Below are 18287 nucleotides of genomic sequence, written 5' to 3'. Positions count from 1 at the left end.
CTCACAATTTTCTTCTTCTAATAGAGGAATATATTTTTATAATAAATTGCTCGATCAGGTTATAAATAAATCTAATATCAATCATTTTAAGAATGATTTTTTAAATAGTAAAAAAAAAAAAATTTACAGGAATATATTTTGTGTCTATTTGATAATCTATTTATAGAATTTGATCAGTATATTCGTTATATTCTGTGAAAGATGAGATGATGCACAAATTTATCAGTTCAGTTTGTTAGAAAAACAAAAAACAAAATCACATTTCTTCTATGCCAAGCTTGTTTGAAAATCGTTAAATATTTTAATGTTTAAATGTTCTCGATTATTAAGGAAAATTATTGTGAAATAGTTTAGAATATTAAATTACAGTTTATATGAACATCGGGCAATAAAACCAAGATTAATGAAGAAAAGTTGCCTATTATCTAGGTTAAGTCAGGTCCAACTTTCATCAGAAACCACAGCTAAAGAAACACTATAAAAAATTACATCAAGCCTTCTAAAAAAATAAAAAATAAAACTACTAGTTAACCAAAAACGAAATCATTCAATGGAGTAATGCCTGGTATAAGAGAAAATACAGATATTAAACATGTTCAGAAAAATACCTAAAGAAAAATCTGGGTAAACTTGAAAGTTTATGTTTAGACAGAAAAAATGAAAAGCAAGTTATTAGCAGCCATCATTGATTTTGATTTTTTATTCTAAATGGTTTTGAAATAGTAAGTTTTGATAACTCAATCATGAAAAATAAAAGATGATTTAAATTTAAAGAAATCAAAAATAGAAAAAGGTTTTTTGTTTTTTTTTAAGAAACAAGATCTATTAATTTTCAAAAGAAAATATTTTTATTTCTGTTTCTTAATTTAAAAAAAAAAAACAATTACACTTTAACAATTTTGGTACTGAGAATTTGCTTAGTATACTTTTATAGAATATTTTAATATTTAATATCACAAGGATAAATAATATGACGCTACAAAAATATATTTAAGCCAAGTAAAATTTTCTTGATCAGAATGTTAACTATGTGAATAATTATAATATTTAGTTTATTTTATTTTTAGGTTTATCTGGACAAGGTTTTAGAGCAACAAGAATTATCCATAACAAAGAGATGCAACGCACCGCACACGTGTATGATACAACTTTTTTCTAGATGAATTAGGCTGTCTTTTTCAAATTACTGAGACACATTATTCCATTTCAGTTTGATGGATCACATCCTGAATGGCAATGTTGAGTGATTTTCTCTTCTATAGATTGTTGATTGAGAGATACTTCCCAGGTCAACTCTTACTGTTTCACTCGGTTTTCACCTGACCAAAATATAGTTTTCATCAGAAAAATAGTGGTATAGAATCAATGGTATCCTTCACCAAGATTCCAGACATCAATGTGTAGAGAGTTCCTTAAATCGATAAACCAAGCCAGACAAATACCACTTTAGTTGATACTAGCCTGGGTGCATGGTGTTTCCCCGGGTGTTTGAAGGCTCGAACCCATGACACAAAGGTGAAAAAGAAAATGAAAGAAAATCTGACATCTTACCCCTACTCCATGACGCAACTAGAAGTGTAAAGTGTTCAAATTTAACGTAGTCAATCAAAAAGATGGCATGCAGAAATGGCATTGCTTTTAAGCCTCCCACAAAGGTCGTTTTTAATGTGTGTGTGTGTGTGTGTGGGGGGGTGTGTGAAGCAGCTCCCCCCCCCCCCAAAAAAAAGGGGGCACTGGTAGTATCCAAATAAATAGTAATTGTCTCAGTATGAAGGGTTCCTCCTACATTGACCAAGGATGAATTACAGAACAGATACTACCCGGGCAAGGGCTGGGAGTTAGCAACTGCGTTTGAATAGTTTCGCTTTATTTATATGACAAAGGCAAACAAACAGCTGACACGATGGGACAGTGGGAATTTTTTAAAACTCAATAAAAAAGAGATAGAGACAATATGTTTGCAAATGCGAGATATTATGATCTAGGAAGTATGCGAAAACTTCTCCCAGAATTTAACTGATGCGAGAGCCCCGATGCAAAAAGCCTTTCGTGGACATTCACAAACGCACACACCCATTTTGCCTTTTTATATATTAGACTAACTTGGGTGTCCGGTGTTGCCCGGGATGTTTGGAGGTGCGTATTGGGCAAAGAAAAAAAAAAAAAAAAAGTGGTAGTAGGCAGGTAGGCTCGAACCTGTACAAGAAGGAGGAAAAGAACGTGGGTGGAAAAAAAAAAAAAAAAACCCGAAAAAACAGCCAACGTAAAACTTCTTTAAAAATCGACTCCCCCCCTCAAAAAAAAAGGACGCGTTTCCCAGGTGTTTGGAGGTGTGTATGTAAGGGGGGGGGGGCAAAGAATAAGCGAATTAAAAACGCTGTTTAAACTTTTAAAAAAAAAAAATTGGAAAAAAACAAAACAATTAAAACAGCGAATGGGCGTAAAACTTCTTTAAAACAATCGGATAAACACCCCCCCCCAAAAAAGGGGAAAAAAAATAAATAAATAAAAAAATAAAACGAAAAGTGAAAAAAAATGGTATAAATAACCTTGTTTCAATATTAAATGTTTAAAAATCAAGAAAAAAGTATATCTGATAACTGGGATTGAACCTGAAATCTTTAGATAACGACGCTGTCACTTAACCCATTGCGCTATAGACGCGTGGATGAAAATAGGTCGGTTTTCATAACATTTAAAACAAATTCAATGTACAACGTCTTTTGCGCATATTGATGCATGCGTAAAGCCATCTTGTCATGAAGATACCATTTTTTTTCACCCATCCCTGTAAAAAAGAGAGCCGTTAAGGATGAAGGAATGAATGTTTTTGCCCAATTTTTCGATATTTGTCGACCGGAGGTTCAAGCTTTAGAATGCTATCTGTCTGGCGAAAATCCGTGGCCTCTGTCGAAAGTTTTTGCGAGACATACAAACACACACACTCACACACATTTTGCCTTTTATATATATAGACTAGCGAGGGGTACCCGGCGTTGCCTGGGTGTTTGGAGGTGTGTGTGGAAACTCCGGGGGGTAGGGGGGGGGGTAAAAAAAAAAAAAAAAAGTAAGTATGAGGATCGAACCCGAACCCTTGAGGCAAAGTTGGAAATTAAAGTGTGAAAAAAAAAAAAAAAGTGCGACGTTAACCGCTGGGCCACCACGACATACTAACAGAAACGCATTTGAATTTATTTAATTACTTAAATTGACAGGTGCACGTTTTAATGGCCTATGTTGTGTACATTGTTCAACTGCACCAATCATGTTTCACAGTCATAGAGGAGAATCAATTACAGAAAACTTTGGCAATTGGTAAATACATTTAGTTTAGTGTTGAACTTAAACCAGAGGCTTTACTAAAAGTGAATAAATATTTTAGAGAAAATTTATATGGATATTAAACTCATCTATTTAAAATAACATTGAAGAGATCTATATCGGCTGAGGTTTCACTGCATTGTTGCAAAATGAACTAATGAACCAAGGTGGTCTGAAAAGTTGAATGTAACTTCAAGAAACACTATATGATTCACACAGTTAGGAGAGAACTTAAATATCTACTAGAGAGAATTCGACCATCCTTAGGGGTCTTCAGTTTGTCAGACTGGCATGAGGATACTTTTCATTAGAAGTAAACTGACCAAATATTCAAAATAATGGTGTACCATCTCTTCAAGCCATCCAGCACATCCTCCAGGTTGCAAATGAGGATATCACCTTCATTAATAGAGGACAGCTTTTAATAAAAATAAAAAAAAAAATCAATAAAAAGCTGTGAAGAAGTATCAGCTCTCATTATTAGAAAAAAAAAAACAGTTTGCTGGACAATCCAATCACAGTTGCCATGATTGACAAATACAACTCCTTAGAAGCGCAGACAGAACCACACCATCACTCACCTGTTGATCTATTCAGACTGTCTATGCCTATGACACCTCAACACAGATCCATTTTAACACTAGAATCTCTTGTTGAATAACTCTCCTATAGGTCTCTCCATCAGCAGGTAATAATGAAAAAAACAGCCGCTCACTGGACCTTGGTTCTCCCTCATGACTACGAGCAAGACCACTTCAGGAATTGCTAGAGGCAGTTAATGAGCAGTTGGTCCTGGAGGAAGAACTGTGTAAGACCACTGAGGAGGTCCAGAGGATGGTGTTGGAAGAAAGACCTCAGCTGCCAAAAATACAAACTATGAGAGCTACCAGGGTAGTAACAAAAATGGTTAATGTTGCTCTCCAAAGATTTGTACCATACAACATATTCCTTAGTGAGTTGAACCAGATCACCAATGCTACATGATTCTAGATTGTTAGAAAAATGGTCTCTAAATTCCAAAAGCAAAAATAAGAAGAAACAAAAACACCATGCTGGAAACGGAAGCTTAACCTTTGCAGAAAGGAATTGTCTCAGATCAAACAATTCCTACTCACCGCTTCAATGCAGGGATGGCTGATGAACATCTGCAAGCTTACAGTAAAATATGGAATAAAGTAAAGGAGTTGAAAAACATTGTGAGGAAATAAACGCAGGATTCCCGCACTTGTAAAAAGAATAAAAAGGAAAACAAGACTGGTGAAAACGGAAAATAAACAGCTTAAGCAAAATGCATGACTATTCTACCGAAGCTTAATAAGGGACACAATAACGGTAGAAAAGTCACTGGAAAAGCAAGAACTGGAGGATTATTGGAGGCCTCTGTTTCAGAATGGAGGTACCTACAATAAAGAGGTCAAATGAATCCTAGACGTGTTTAAAAGCTATATATACAAACCAGAAATGCCAGAACCAGAAATAACAGATGGAATGATGAAACAAAAGCTGAATGAATTCCATAATTACAAAAAGCCTAGCATACATAACCTACCCAATTTCTGGCATAAACAACTACAGGGTGGAACGATAAAATTGTTGCCCTAGAAAAGGCGACACGATTCCATTTCCATTTGATGAAAGCTGGTTTTCTTTTTTTGTTGCAAATCATCTACTAGTTGGCCAGTTATGTACAAATCCAAAGAGCGATAGAAACCTTCTATCATGTCTGAAAGTGACACAATGTTCAACAAGTGAGATCGGAGATGCGCCGCTGTACAACTCATGTTCTCTACCAATCCAAGTTATAACAACAGAGCCATTGCTAGCACCCTCAAAATGCAAACGGACAGTTCAATGCTTGCGGGCACAGCTCAATTTATCAAATGACCCACAGTTATGATCTTTGTTGTGGTTTCAAGTGAGGGCTACATCATGTCACCTCAAAGTGTACCTGGATGTGCTGGTAATCTCCTGGTGCAATCAGGTGGCCACTGGCAGACCCTGGGTGTGGCAGCAGGACTCGACACCGGCCCACAAATCCAAACAGACCTAGGCTTGGCTTCAGAAGGAGTGTTATGACTTTGTACCCATTCTCTCACAGGCCCCTCCTTCTTCCCTTGACCTGAACTTGCTGGACTACTTTGTTTGGTCATACGTAAAGAACATCACCAACATGACCTCCCACAACATCAAAGCCAGCCTGATTGCCTAGTATTAGCCAAGCTCCTGCAGGTGTTTATGGAAAAGGTATGCTCCCAGTTTCGGACCAGTACTGAGGTGGTGATTGAGGCTGAAGGTGGCTACATTGAATAGATATCAGCTCTATTACATAATCAAGCTACTTGAATTGATTTTTTAAAATAAAAGTTTTAAAATAAAGCTGTAGTGTTGTTTTCTTTAGGGCGACAATTTTATCGTTCTACCCTGTAATAGCACTTTATAGCCATTATAGCAGTTGCTTCACTAGGCTATTGAGGGGGTGAAAAGACCACACCTGACTGTTAAAAAGGTGATACAATCCTCATATCCAAAACGAATCAAAGTACAGACCCATCAGCTGTATCATTACAACCTACAAGCTCTTCACTGGTCTGGTTGCAGATAGTATCTATCAAAACCTTTCTTCTGGAGCATACCCTGGTAAAAGAACAAGCAGAGGAAAATGTTTAGGGACCAAGAACAGGCAAGAGGAAATGTTTAGGCACCAAGGACCAGTTATTGATTAATAAGATCATCCTTGAGGACTGTAGGAAGGCAGAGAAACCTAAGCAGGGCTTGGATTGATTGCTAAAAGGCATATAGTGTGTCTCACATATGGTTACTATGGTACTATGATTTATATAAGATCCAGTAATCAAAGCAACCATAGTTGTAAATATAAAAAATATGGCAAACAACCATGACATTAAGCCACACTAATGGAACTGTAACAATCCCTAATGGTAAGATCAGAAGAGGAATCTTGCCTGGTGATAGATCCATTAAGCAAACTACTCAATAAAAGCCAGTATGCTTACAATCTGAGCCAGAACCGTCAACAATACCGGAACAAAAGAGTCAACCCCTTGCTGTTCATGGATGGCCTCAAGTTGTATGCCAACTCAGATGCTGACTTAAGTCGACTCTTACAAGTTATACAAACTTCTACAAAGATATTGGAATGAGGTTTAGTTTGAAGAAATGTGCCAAGTGCTTCAGAGTTGGGAAGAAGGTCCAAACAGAAAACATAACAGCTTGATAAAGATACTGACATCAAGGAACTAGGAGAGCAGGAAAAATACAAATATCTTGGCATAGAAGAGAACAATTCAATTCAGCATGCCAAGATGAGAGAAAAAAATTGGTGATGAATATATATGCAGTATAAGGAAAATCTGTAAAACAGAACTTACAAACAAAAACATGGTAACTACCATTAACCAACTAGCCATGCCTGTGATAATATACAGCTTTAGCATTGTTGACTGGCCAAAAATGAACATAAAAAACTAGACACTAAAACGTGGAAAATGTTGATACTGTACAGAATAAAATCCTAAAACCAGTGTCTACCTAGATTGTATCTGCTCAGAGGAACAAAAGGTATGCGCCTCTCAGAAATCAACATCGTCTCACTATTGTGAGCATCAGGCAATATCTGATAAGCTCCCAAAATCCAAACCTGAAAACGGTATTTCAAGATCACAAAACAAAAGCCACCAGATCAACCTCCATCATGAAACAATCCAAACATATTAGACAAAATTGTCTTACAAATGAAACAGAATTAGAAGACAAGTTTGCTATGGAAATAGACCAAAAGAATCGCCAAAAATAGACTAAGACTTTCTATTGCAAAAAACTGGAAGAATGAACCAACCAAAAGCATGCCAAGTATTTTCTGAATGAATTTACCCAAAACTATACAGATAAGGAAGGCTCTTTAGACTGACCAAAAAGAGGATTGCTCCACTCTGATCAGGAGAGGATTATAATGGCTGCCACGATCAAAGCTGGATGACCAGTACTTTTAAGAAGGGGAGTGGTTTCAGCAATGACAAGTGTAGGTTCTGAGTAGAGAGTGTGAGCTACCTGACATCCAGCTGTAAGGTTCTGCTGGAGACAACTATATAATGCAACAGAATGGAGTGTGTAAATATCGCCACTGGACGATTTGTAAAACGTTAAATATCGAATGTAGCAGCAAGTCCTTGAAGTATATATCAGAAAGAACAGTTGGAAATAAATCACACATCATCCACTGACTATGCAATTCCTACAGCTACATACATAGAATTAAATCTGACACAGTGATATGAGACAAGGAGAAAGAAACAATTTTAGATGTTAGCGTCCTCAATGATGTTGGTTTAAAAAGGATGCCCCATTCACAGATTGAACAAAATAAAATTGAAAAAAAAAAAAAAAAAAAAAATTAAAATTTGAGAGCAACATTGGAGGTAAAGGTTACTAAAGCTAGTTATACCTTCTCCAAAAGTTGTAAAATTGGCAAAAGCAGCAAAATACAAAAAAAAAAAACATTTAATGTTTGTTTACATTGTTATCATTCTTCTAAAATGTAATTGCACCATACTAGCATTTGCATATTTTTAATATTGTTCGGCATTGCAGGATGAAAAAAAAAAAAAAAAAAAAAATCCCCCACACACGCACACACACACACACACACAGGATGTTGCAGCAAAAGCCAATACACAGTCACCACCAAAATCTATCAAGGTTTTAAGAAGTATGGTAAAGCTTAAGGTGAAAGAGATTGCCACCGGATGTTCCTACATCTCTGAGCAAAACTTTGCTCCTGTACACAAGGCAAAGATAACCCAGGTGTGGTTGCTGAACACTGGTTGCCAGACTTGTGGCTGCTCTCCTCACATGACTGCAACACCCCTTGACTATTTCTTTTTGAACACGATTGAGGTCAAAACAGACAAACACATGCCCACAACACAGTCGACTCTCTGAAGGCTACCGTCATGGAGGCGATTGCTGCTACAGACAAAAATACGGTTATTAAAATGTGCAACTTCTTTTGCACCCACCTTGGAAGATGCTCAGGTATGTGAAACCAGGCTAGTAAGTGTTGAGGACATGTTTTGCATAAAGAGAAATAATATGAGAATGAGATGATGGATGTGTAGTGTTTGTAAGACATGCTTAGATTTGATGACCTCAGAGGAAGATTAAATTTGAACAGTATAAGGAGATATGCATAGAACAGGAGACTTTGATAGTATGGTCACATTGAAAAGAATAAATTAAAGTTCTTGGATTAGTATATGTAAAACAATTAAGGGAGCAGGTTCAGTTCACATGAAAAAAACAAGGAAAGCATGGGATGAATTGATAAAGATGAACTTTAAGAGAAAGAGGGATAAATAAAGACCTGGCCAGAGACAGGTTAGTTTGGAAAGTCAATTTCTAAAAGCCATCCAACAGATGCCAGCATGTAAAATGGACATTATATCATACACGATGAAGCATTGTTCACAATACATTGATAAACAGGAGATTATTTGTGTTACTGATCTTGACAAGCAGAAGCAATCGATGAACCAAGATGTGCTAAAGGCAGTTGATGTGGTTAACGATATGACTAGGTTAACAAAGCAAAGACCTTAGGTGTTAGAAAAAGTAGAAAAAATATGGATTAATGAAAGGTTGCATGTTTCTGAGGAAAACAAATTAATTGGATTTAAATTTAATTTCAATGAAAAAGATTCTTCTCACTTCTAAACATTTTGATAGACGAACATATGCAAAGAAAGGAGTTTTATTAAGAAGTGATGATTTCTATTTACCTGATGAGAACTTTACAGGTACTACAACTAGGAATCAAATGGATTTGGCAATAATAACTATCAGGTAACTCCACACTTTACTAAGCTTCCAAATTGTGATCTCGACACTGGATGTAGTTTTGTATCGTACATTGATGCATATTAGTGAAGGGGGGAGGGGTAGGAAATAGGGTATACAGAAAGAAAAGTTAGGGTTGGAAAAGATGGATTTGAGACTGTCCACAGATCCTTGTGCGTGTTAGCTAGGACATTCTATTTAATTTATAGATGAGACACTAACCGGTATTACCACTTTGGACTTGGTAATAATGACGAACAAGAAGTGACTCTACACTATAACACACACCTTATGACTACCAGATAAATTTCAAGTCTTACCTAGAACTTATCTCATTAAATATAATTCAGTGAGTGTACCGATAAAAACAATAGTCATATTGAAAAGAACTGTAGAAAACTTAATATTTATGGTTAAACCATTGAACAATTTTAGACAACGCTATTAGTAAATATCAAACAGATGTTTTAAAATCAAAGATTTATGTTAATATGTGACTTATTTGCTTTAGCAGAAAATATTCAAGCTGTTGTACAGAGGGGTCATTGGTATAGTAACCAAGCAAACCCTTTTGCTTTGGAATATAACTTAAAGATCTCCTTAAGTCAGATCTCAAATGTATTAACATGCCGATCAAATCATTTGAAATGCTTACTTGTTGTAGTATATATTACTAAAATGTTGATTATTCTTCAATGAAAGTACTCATGACAATTATTTATGCCCCCCTCCCTGAAAGCTAACAGCAAAATTTTATTAATTTGCATAGTTAGTAATCTGATGATGGCCATAATCTGTCTTCTCAATAACACTTCGAAACACAAAACTTTCAAACATGATCATATAAAGGTGGAGATATCTATGATGCAAATTGCTGCCATAACATTTTGCTTTTTTCATAAAATGTTTGAAAATATTTCAGCATTTCGAGCTACGAACCTTAAAATGAGCAGTAATATGTGGTATCAATCTACTAATCGATCAATATAATGTTTTCAATTATAAAATTAATTCTAATATACTTGAAAACACATTTTAAAACAAATTCAAGTCTTGTTTGTTTTTTTCTTCCTCTCATATCATAAATCATTGTACAAATTCTTAGGATATAAAATATCCTTCAAAACCATATTGACAGAATTAAAACATTTGCAAATTCATTTTAATATTAAAAACTATTTGATGAAAGTGTCAGCAATTATGAATAAGTTATTTACAATGACTAGCAGTGGTAATTGCATGTTTAATTAAAGAAAATAAGCTTTTATTTTATTTTATCTAACATACCATCACCATCACCACAGCCACCATCACCACCTTTATTTGTATGTATGTGGCTGCTGGTAACAAGGGCGACAACTTTGTTTATTATTATAATAAAGCCAAATTAATAAACAGGTTTTCCTACTTTAAGTGCACAAAATACATTCTAACATGTTGCTCAGTTAAAAATACATTCTAACATGTTGCTCAGTTAAAAATACATACTAACATGTTGCTCAGTTAAAAATACATTCTAACATGTTGCTCAGTTAAAAATACATTCTAACATGTTGCTCAGTTAAAAATACATTCTAACATGTTGCTCAGTTAAAAATAGATTTATTTTAATTGTTCTAATTAGCCATAATTTGCAATTAGCCCACCAAACAACCCATCTCTTCACGGTATGCTGTTCAACCCCTGTCTCACTTATAAGTATCTATCACTCTTCCTTCAGTCATTCTGTTTAAGAGCTAATGGTAATAATAAAAACTGAAATAGTCCATTATAAGCAAAAGGAGATATCATGAAATGTAGTAATATTTACTCTGAGGCAAGAGAGAGAAAGAGAATCTTGTATTTTATTTTTAATTGTAAGTGGCTTTGCAAAGTCACTTTTTCTGGATTCAAACAATCTAACAGGTTACTTTTTTTTCTAGTGTATGTACAAAAACAAGGGATAAGTAAGTATTAATATATGAATGGTAGATTGCACTTATTAATACATATAGTGTTTATAGGTAAAATAATAAAAATAATTCTTGCTATAATATTTACATCAATAGTGATAATTAAAGAACCAAAAACTTATTTTCAATTAATTTATTTGAATCCTTTCCTTTTCGATGGTTTACAACAAATAGGTAGTAATTTGCAGTTCAGTCATTGGTTTGGTCATGACACTGAATCCATTTTAACACTGGCAAAAATGGTGAGGAGGACAGTTTTAAAGGTGACTGACAATGAAATCCAACCTGGGGGCAATCGTGGGCTCTTTTTGACAGTGGAACATGACTGACTATTAAATCAAACTTTGAAAACTGTGCAACAATCCATTCTGATACTGTTCAACCAAAGAAAAGAGTTGGTTCAACTCTTCTTCAGTGATATAACCGACATAAGTACAAGCAAATAAATAATGGTCTACAAAAAATTTCAAAAATCTAAAACATTTCGCTAATGGTTTGAGGTGTGGTAAATTTCAATATATCTAACAATTTTAAAGTTTTAATGTCTTTTTTTTTTTTTTTTTTTTTTTTTTTACAAAGGCATCACCACATTATCAAGGCCCAGAGGCCACTCACGGATAAGGGTTAAAGAGTGTACAGTAGAAATTGGTCAATATAGTAATCATTAGTAATGAAAATTTGGTAAATTTAATAACTTATATGGAACGGCTCATCAAGAACTTATTTACTTGAACACATCCATATTGTAGTCAGCCGGAAAGCAGGAAAACGGAAGACAATTCCACAGGCGTGCAGTTCTAAGAAAGAAGCTTTGTTCATGGAATCTACGTTTAGGTTTAGGCACAGATAAAGAGTGGGGGAAATTATTGATAGTGTTTACAGCTAGACGAGTGTTTCTTGTGAAAGTTTGGCGAGGGGGGACCATAGATTGAAGCTCAGTTGAACACTTTCCATGAAAATAACAATACATCAGAGACAAACTCGCAACATCTCTTCTGTGAGATAGAGGTTGCAAGGAGGAGAAAAGGACATCTCCTACGAGGCTACAAAGTCTATTTTGAACTCTATCAAGGCTGATGCTATTCTCTACCTATATAAGAGCCAGGTACGTCCAAGGATGGAATACTGTTGCCACATCTGGGCAGGAGCTGCTAGAAAGGACCTACCTTGATAGAGTTTTAATGTCTTCCAAAAACTAGATTAAAGAAAAATAATCCAATACACATGTTAGTATCTGGGGTTAAAAAATTAAAAAGAAACAAAGGATATGGTTTACAATTTTAATGGAAAGTTTGGATCAATTAGGTTTAAAAAATCAACCTTGTGATGAATTGGGGTGGGTGGGGGGAAAGATCCTTATTTAAAAATAAAAATGCCTACCAAAATATAATATAAATATTAACATATAAAATAACTATTCCTGTACAAAAGAAAAAGAATGCTTATATTTAAATCATAATTTAAATAGAAATCAAATAATCATAGACAATGAACTCATTCTAAAATGAGAATTTAGAAAACAATGCAAACATGATCTCTGCATTGTTTAAGTTTTGTAAAAAAAAAAATTTTTTTAAATTATTTCACTCCAAATAATGCGCAGTGTCACTTGGAAGTAAGGGGATAGTATTTGGGACGAAATCTACAGGGACAATAGATAGGGAGTTGAGCAGCAAGATGTCTGTTCACATTACACTTGAACTTCTACATGTCAGTACAGTTAGAAAAGCAGGAGACCAAGAGGGAATCCAAAGTGTAGTAGTTTGCTGGATTAGTGTTTGTGTGTGTGTGTGGGGGGGGGGGGTATTTACATCAAGAGGTACAAGTGCTTCAAGTTTGAAGCACATTCTATTAAAATACTTGTAAAGTAGGCACAGGGATGCAACATATCGGCGATAGAACAGAGATTGAAATTTGGTTGATAATGCAGGACCTATTATGTTGGAGACGTTTTTTGGACCCTATCTAAGTGCGAGACTAGTAGCAGATGCACCAGCTCAGATGCGACAACAGTACTACACGCAGGGATGAATTGTGACTTTGTAGAGATACAGGATACTCTCAGGTGTGAGTGATTTTTTAGCATGGTAGAGAAAGCCCACCTTCTTTGCACTAACGTTGGTAATGTCCTCAATTTGTTCCATGTTGCCTGGAGTTTGAATGAAGAGCTTTCAGTTTACATATTATTAGTCATGGCAATCAGTGGTTAAGAAAGTTTTTTGTAATTGTTGAAGGAAAGAAGATTAGTCTTAGCAGCATTGAATGTTACCATCCATTTACATCTCCATTCTCCTACAGACTGAAGGTCTTCCTCTAAGGTCTCAACCATATGTGTTCATTCATCTAATATATAAATGTCACCATTTGGCTCTATTTTCTTTAATTGTATCTTCTCCAAAACAGTAGGTCACAGAACGATGCAAGACAGCTTAAATTATTGCATTTTTTGTCAACCGTTCTTTTATGGATCTTTAGCTGGTTAAAATAGTTTTTATGGGGTCAAAATTGAAAGAAATCATAACTTGCCAAGCGTAAATCAATTAAAACTACTCTTATATGCATGCTTTAAAATTTTGCTTTCGGTTTTGATTCTAGCTGATGACACCAAAGTCACATTTTTTTTTTTTTACTTTTGAAGTTATGATTATATATTGGATACAATATCCTATGAAATAATTGATAGAGAATTGACTATTATAATATATACAAAATCTGAATTAATTAAAATATATTTTAAGTATATTTTACGACCGGGGAACGCCGAGTTCCCCCCACCAGTTTAATATATATCCCCTCCCCTGCTCTTAAAATCAATCTTCCCCTATATTAAAGGTTAACCTTGTAACAAAAAAAAACAAAAACAATTCAACTGGATTATCGGTTTGTTTACAGATATCATGTGTGCTGAAACTGAACCAGTGTTGACATGAAGGTATCCCTTATTTTTTGCTTATTTTGTGGGATCCTTAAATTCTAACTGGTCGGAAAGTTTGTGTCAGTTCTACACGCAAGTTGTAAACTGGTAGAATGGTTTGACTTGTTTATTGTGCATTAACATCAACCGCTCTTTATAAATGTTGAGAATCATTTTCCAGTGAATACAAAACAAGTTGTTTTATTATTCTAACTATAATTAATTCATGTCTTGTATAAAAAGATATAAAAATCTTTCTCTTGTTTTCTTTCTTTTTTTTATTTAATGATTTCTTGGTAATCAAAAAGTATTACAAGTTTATATGCATATAATAAAACAATTGTTTCCAACAAAGGAAATTAATTCTCGTGTTATGAATGGAGATCTGAACAAGAAAGTAAATCTTACTATTCTAATAAAATTGTAATTATGCATTCAGAAGCAATTTGTATTTTATAGTCAGATTTTTCTCTTTTACATAAAGTAGCTATCTATACATTTGTTGTGTCTAAAGTTCATTTTAATTTCTCTCAGTAATCAACAGGTACATTATCAAATGAAACAAAGCTTTATTTAGGTTGTTTTTTTATGTAGGTTTGGTTGTTTTTAAATCTTAATTCCATGATTAAAATATTTTGCCATTTTAGTAATTAATAACTGAAATTAAAATTTTCAATGAAATCATACAAGTCTAGTTTCCAATTTTAATTATTCTCAAATATAATCTCTACTAATCTATCAGACAAGACCTTCTGTACATCTTGTATAACTTTCATAAATACAATAAAATTATCAATAAAATGACAAAAAAAATTTGTTAAAAATCATTCAAAAATTTTTTACTGTATTTTGAATTATTTTTAAGCCCTCCACCCAGACAACGCTGGGTAACTACAGCTGGTAATACATACTATTTAAATATCTATATGCATAAATAGCTATTCTTCTGTGCATAGTACTAAGGGAGATAAGTTTGCTTGAATATATATTGAATTAAACATGTTGCAACAATGTTTACCTTGGTTGGGTTGTGCTGGGTTTTTCTCTAGTTTGCACCACATCCCATGCATGGCAGTCCGAAATAATTTTGCATAATTTTTCTATTTATTTGATTAGCAACAAATAAAAAAATTTAGAAACAAAGGAAGACATGGCTGAGTTCTCACATCCACAAATGGTTGGCCTTTGATGATGGAATTGCCATTAGCAATTCCATCATCAAATGCCAACCATTTGTATATATAAATTTTTTATTTGTTGCTAATCGAATAGTTAGAAAAATTTGCTTTAATAAATAAATGCAATTTGTAAAGCTCATTAATCATCGAAAAAAAAAAATATTATGCTTATGGATTATCCAGATTAATGCCAATATAATAATTCAAATGGATGCTCGTGCATTATAGGAACTGGAGGCTGGTAATTGTACATATCATGAATCAGATTTCTTGTAAATGTCTTCTCAGGTTATACAGCACCTGATGCCAACTCTGGAATATGCAGAGTGCCGTACAAAATGTTTGTAAACCCAATGAAATTATTGCACTGTTTTTTTAAATAGTATTTTCAAGTTGAATTCAATTTTATAATATTTTTGTTCATTAACTTGTTAGATGAAAGTACAGAATTGTTACAAAACACCCTCACCTCCCATGTTAAGAATGGCATTCTAAAAAAATGTTATTTCAACACAGTAACATAGATACACAAGTACCCATCATACTGAAATCCAGTTCATGATATTCAACAGTAACAACATCCAGTTCGTATAATGCACCAGTACCTTCTAATGACTATAGATTGAATTGAAATTAAAAAAATTTTTTGTAGTAAAAAAAATTAGTTACTTGTTACTATAAATAGAATAAAGACTAAAGTCAAAAGAAGCAAATACTACTATGGTCAAAATTATGAAGCACTTATAAAAAAGCTTAGATAATAGTTTAAACCTACGCATTTAAAAGTTAAGTATTGTACAGTACACAGTTGAGAGCAAATGTAAAATATTTAACAGTAGATTGTAGTATTTATTTGCTTTAAAGCATCTTTTAAGATTTTTGGCCGAGTTTCATATTAAATTCATTCCAATATTCAAAATCATTCAGTGTCATACTAAAAGTCGTTTTTTATTTTTCAGGTAATATTTGATTCCTGCCAATGCTATAATAGTATATTTAATTGAAAATGTCTCTAAAGAAGCAGCTTTCAGAGATTAAAAAGGCACAAATTGTTGCTTTATCTGGTGAAGGATATTCTCAGGTAGAAATTGCAAGAAAGATGGACTGTTCAAGAAAGAGAGTTCAAACAAAGATTAAAAGGTACAAGGCAACAAAGTCTTTCAAAAACAGAAAAGAACAAGGCAGTAAAATGTCTACAACTGCCAGGAAAGACAGATCTTTGAAAAGAGCATCCCTTGCAGATAGGAAGAAAAGTTCTTCAGAGCTTGCTGCTGAATTTAGGGACGATGCAAACAAAAACATATCAGCTTGAACAGCGCAAAGAAAGTTAGAAGCAGGATTAAAAGGATGTAAAATAAGGAAGAAGCCATACCCAGGCCAAGAAGAAGAAAAAAAACAAAAAAAAACAACGAATTTGCAAAAAAAAAAAAAAACATGAAAATTGGACACCTGATGATTGGACAAAAATTGTTTGGTCTGACGAAAGTAACTTTGAGGTCAGTTAACAGCTTTTATTTCCTAAACTTTGAAAGAAACAATTGAAATTTTTATGTGAATACACAGCCATAACATCTATTCAAAAATTGTAGCAAATTCTCATTTTTTCCATCAGATTTTTGGCACCCCTGGAGTGGTTTATATTAGCTGATGGAAAGGAGAGGTATTTCATCCTGATTGCGTGGTTCCAACTGTCAAATTTGGAGGAGAAAGCGTAAGGATTTGGGGTTGCATGGCTTCTTCAGGCACTGGACTGTTGTGCACATGAGAAGGCAGAATGAACTCCACAATTCATACTAACATGCTGAACCATGTTTACCAAATCTCTTTGACTAAAATATTTAATAATAACATTCCAATGATGTAATCTCCCAACAAGACAATAACCCATGCCATACATCAAAAGTTTCAATGGGTTAGTTTGAGAAAAAAGGGATTACAATGATGAAGTGGCACCCCAGACCTAAATCCCATTGAAACTTTGTGGTCCCATCTAGGGAAAAGTAAGAATGCACAAATGTTCATAAAAAAAAAAAAAAAGAATTAGAGGCCAAACTTCATAAAGAATGGCAGACAATAGATCCTACCACTGGCAACAATTTAGCCAATAAAATGCAAAAACGAATAAAAGCTGTTATAAAGGCAAAAGAAGGACATGCCAAATATTGATTGTTGTTAAAATAGATTTATTAATGTTTACTCCACTTAACCTTTAAATATATAAGTTTGAATTATAATTTCGATTTTTCATTGGTGCTCCATAATTTTGACCATGGATGTATATTAAAATAAAAAGAATCAAACATAAATTAGAAAAATAAAGATTCTTTTTTTTTCCCTACCAGCATAACATTGTATGCAAAACATGTAATTAACTCTTTATCTCTTAAAGATGACATCAAAACAATGTAATTCTGGTAAACCTGGAATATTCAAAAGAAAAGTCTTGATAAATTGAAATGATTTCAATGATTGCTAAATGAACACTCATAAAAATTCAACTTTATAGTTTGTACACATTCTTTGACAGCAAGCTGGTGGCTCTAAACATACCTGCTGGCTGGAAGAAATGCACAGGCAACCAACTGAAAATATGGATTGCAGTGGTAAAAGCAGATACGAAGCTTATCCCCACATTTTTGGTATTCATTGCTGGAATCAAAAATGGCTGGCATATGCCGACAATATCTAAATATGCTATGAAGTGAACTCATTTGAAGCTGGCTCATTCCACCCCAGGAGAATTACAACTACAAGTATAAAAGTTCAAAATTGACCTGAAACAAGTAACACACAGTATAAGATATAAACAGATTATAATGCTATCTTAATCTTATTGTAACTGATAACTCATATAAAATGGCCTAAAATTTTCAAATACAACTACTTCAATAATGGTGAATGGTTTGCTAGATTCAGAGTTCCTGATATAATACTGATAAGGTAATAATAGAACCCAATTCATTTCAGATTTTAAACTTAATTTAACATTTAACTCCTTCATTTCATCAATTAAGATCAAATGGACAGGTTGATAAATTTGTCGACACTTTTCGAGAGCATTAACACCCT

General features: G+C 33.9%; 1 protein-coding gene across 2 annotated transcripts in view; it reads right to left on the bottom strand.

The window, feature by feature from the left end:
- The window catches only part of LOC145283647 (protein FAM193A-like), a 130700-nt gene that overhangs the window by 95686 nt on the left and 16727 nt on the right, over window positions 1–18287 (bottom strand). The window lies entirely within an intron of this gene.

Source organism: Euprymna scolopes, chromosome 8 (assembly GCF_053919585.1).
Source record: "Euprymna scolopes isolate OS-2025 chromosome 8, ASM5391958v1, whole genome shotgun sequence".
Taxonomy (NCBI): domain Eukaryota; kingdom Metazoa; phylum Mollusca; class Cephalopoda; order Sepiida; family Sepiolidae; genus Euprymna; species Euprymna scolopes.
This window is presented reverse-complemented; position numbering and strand designations above follow the sequence as displayed.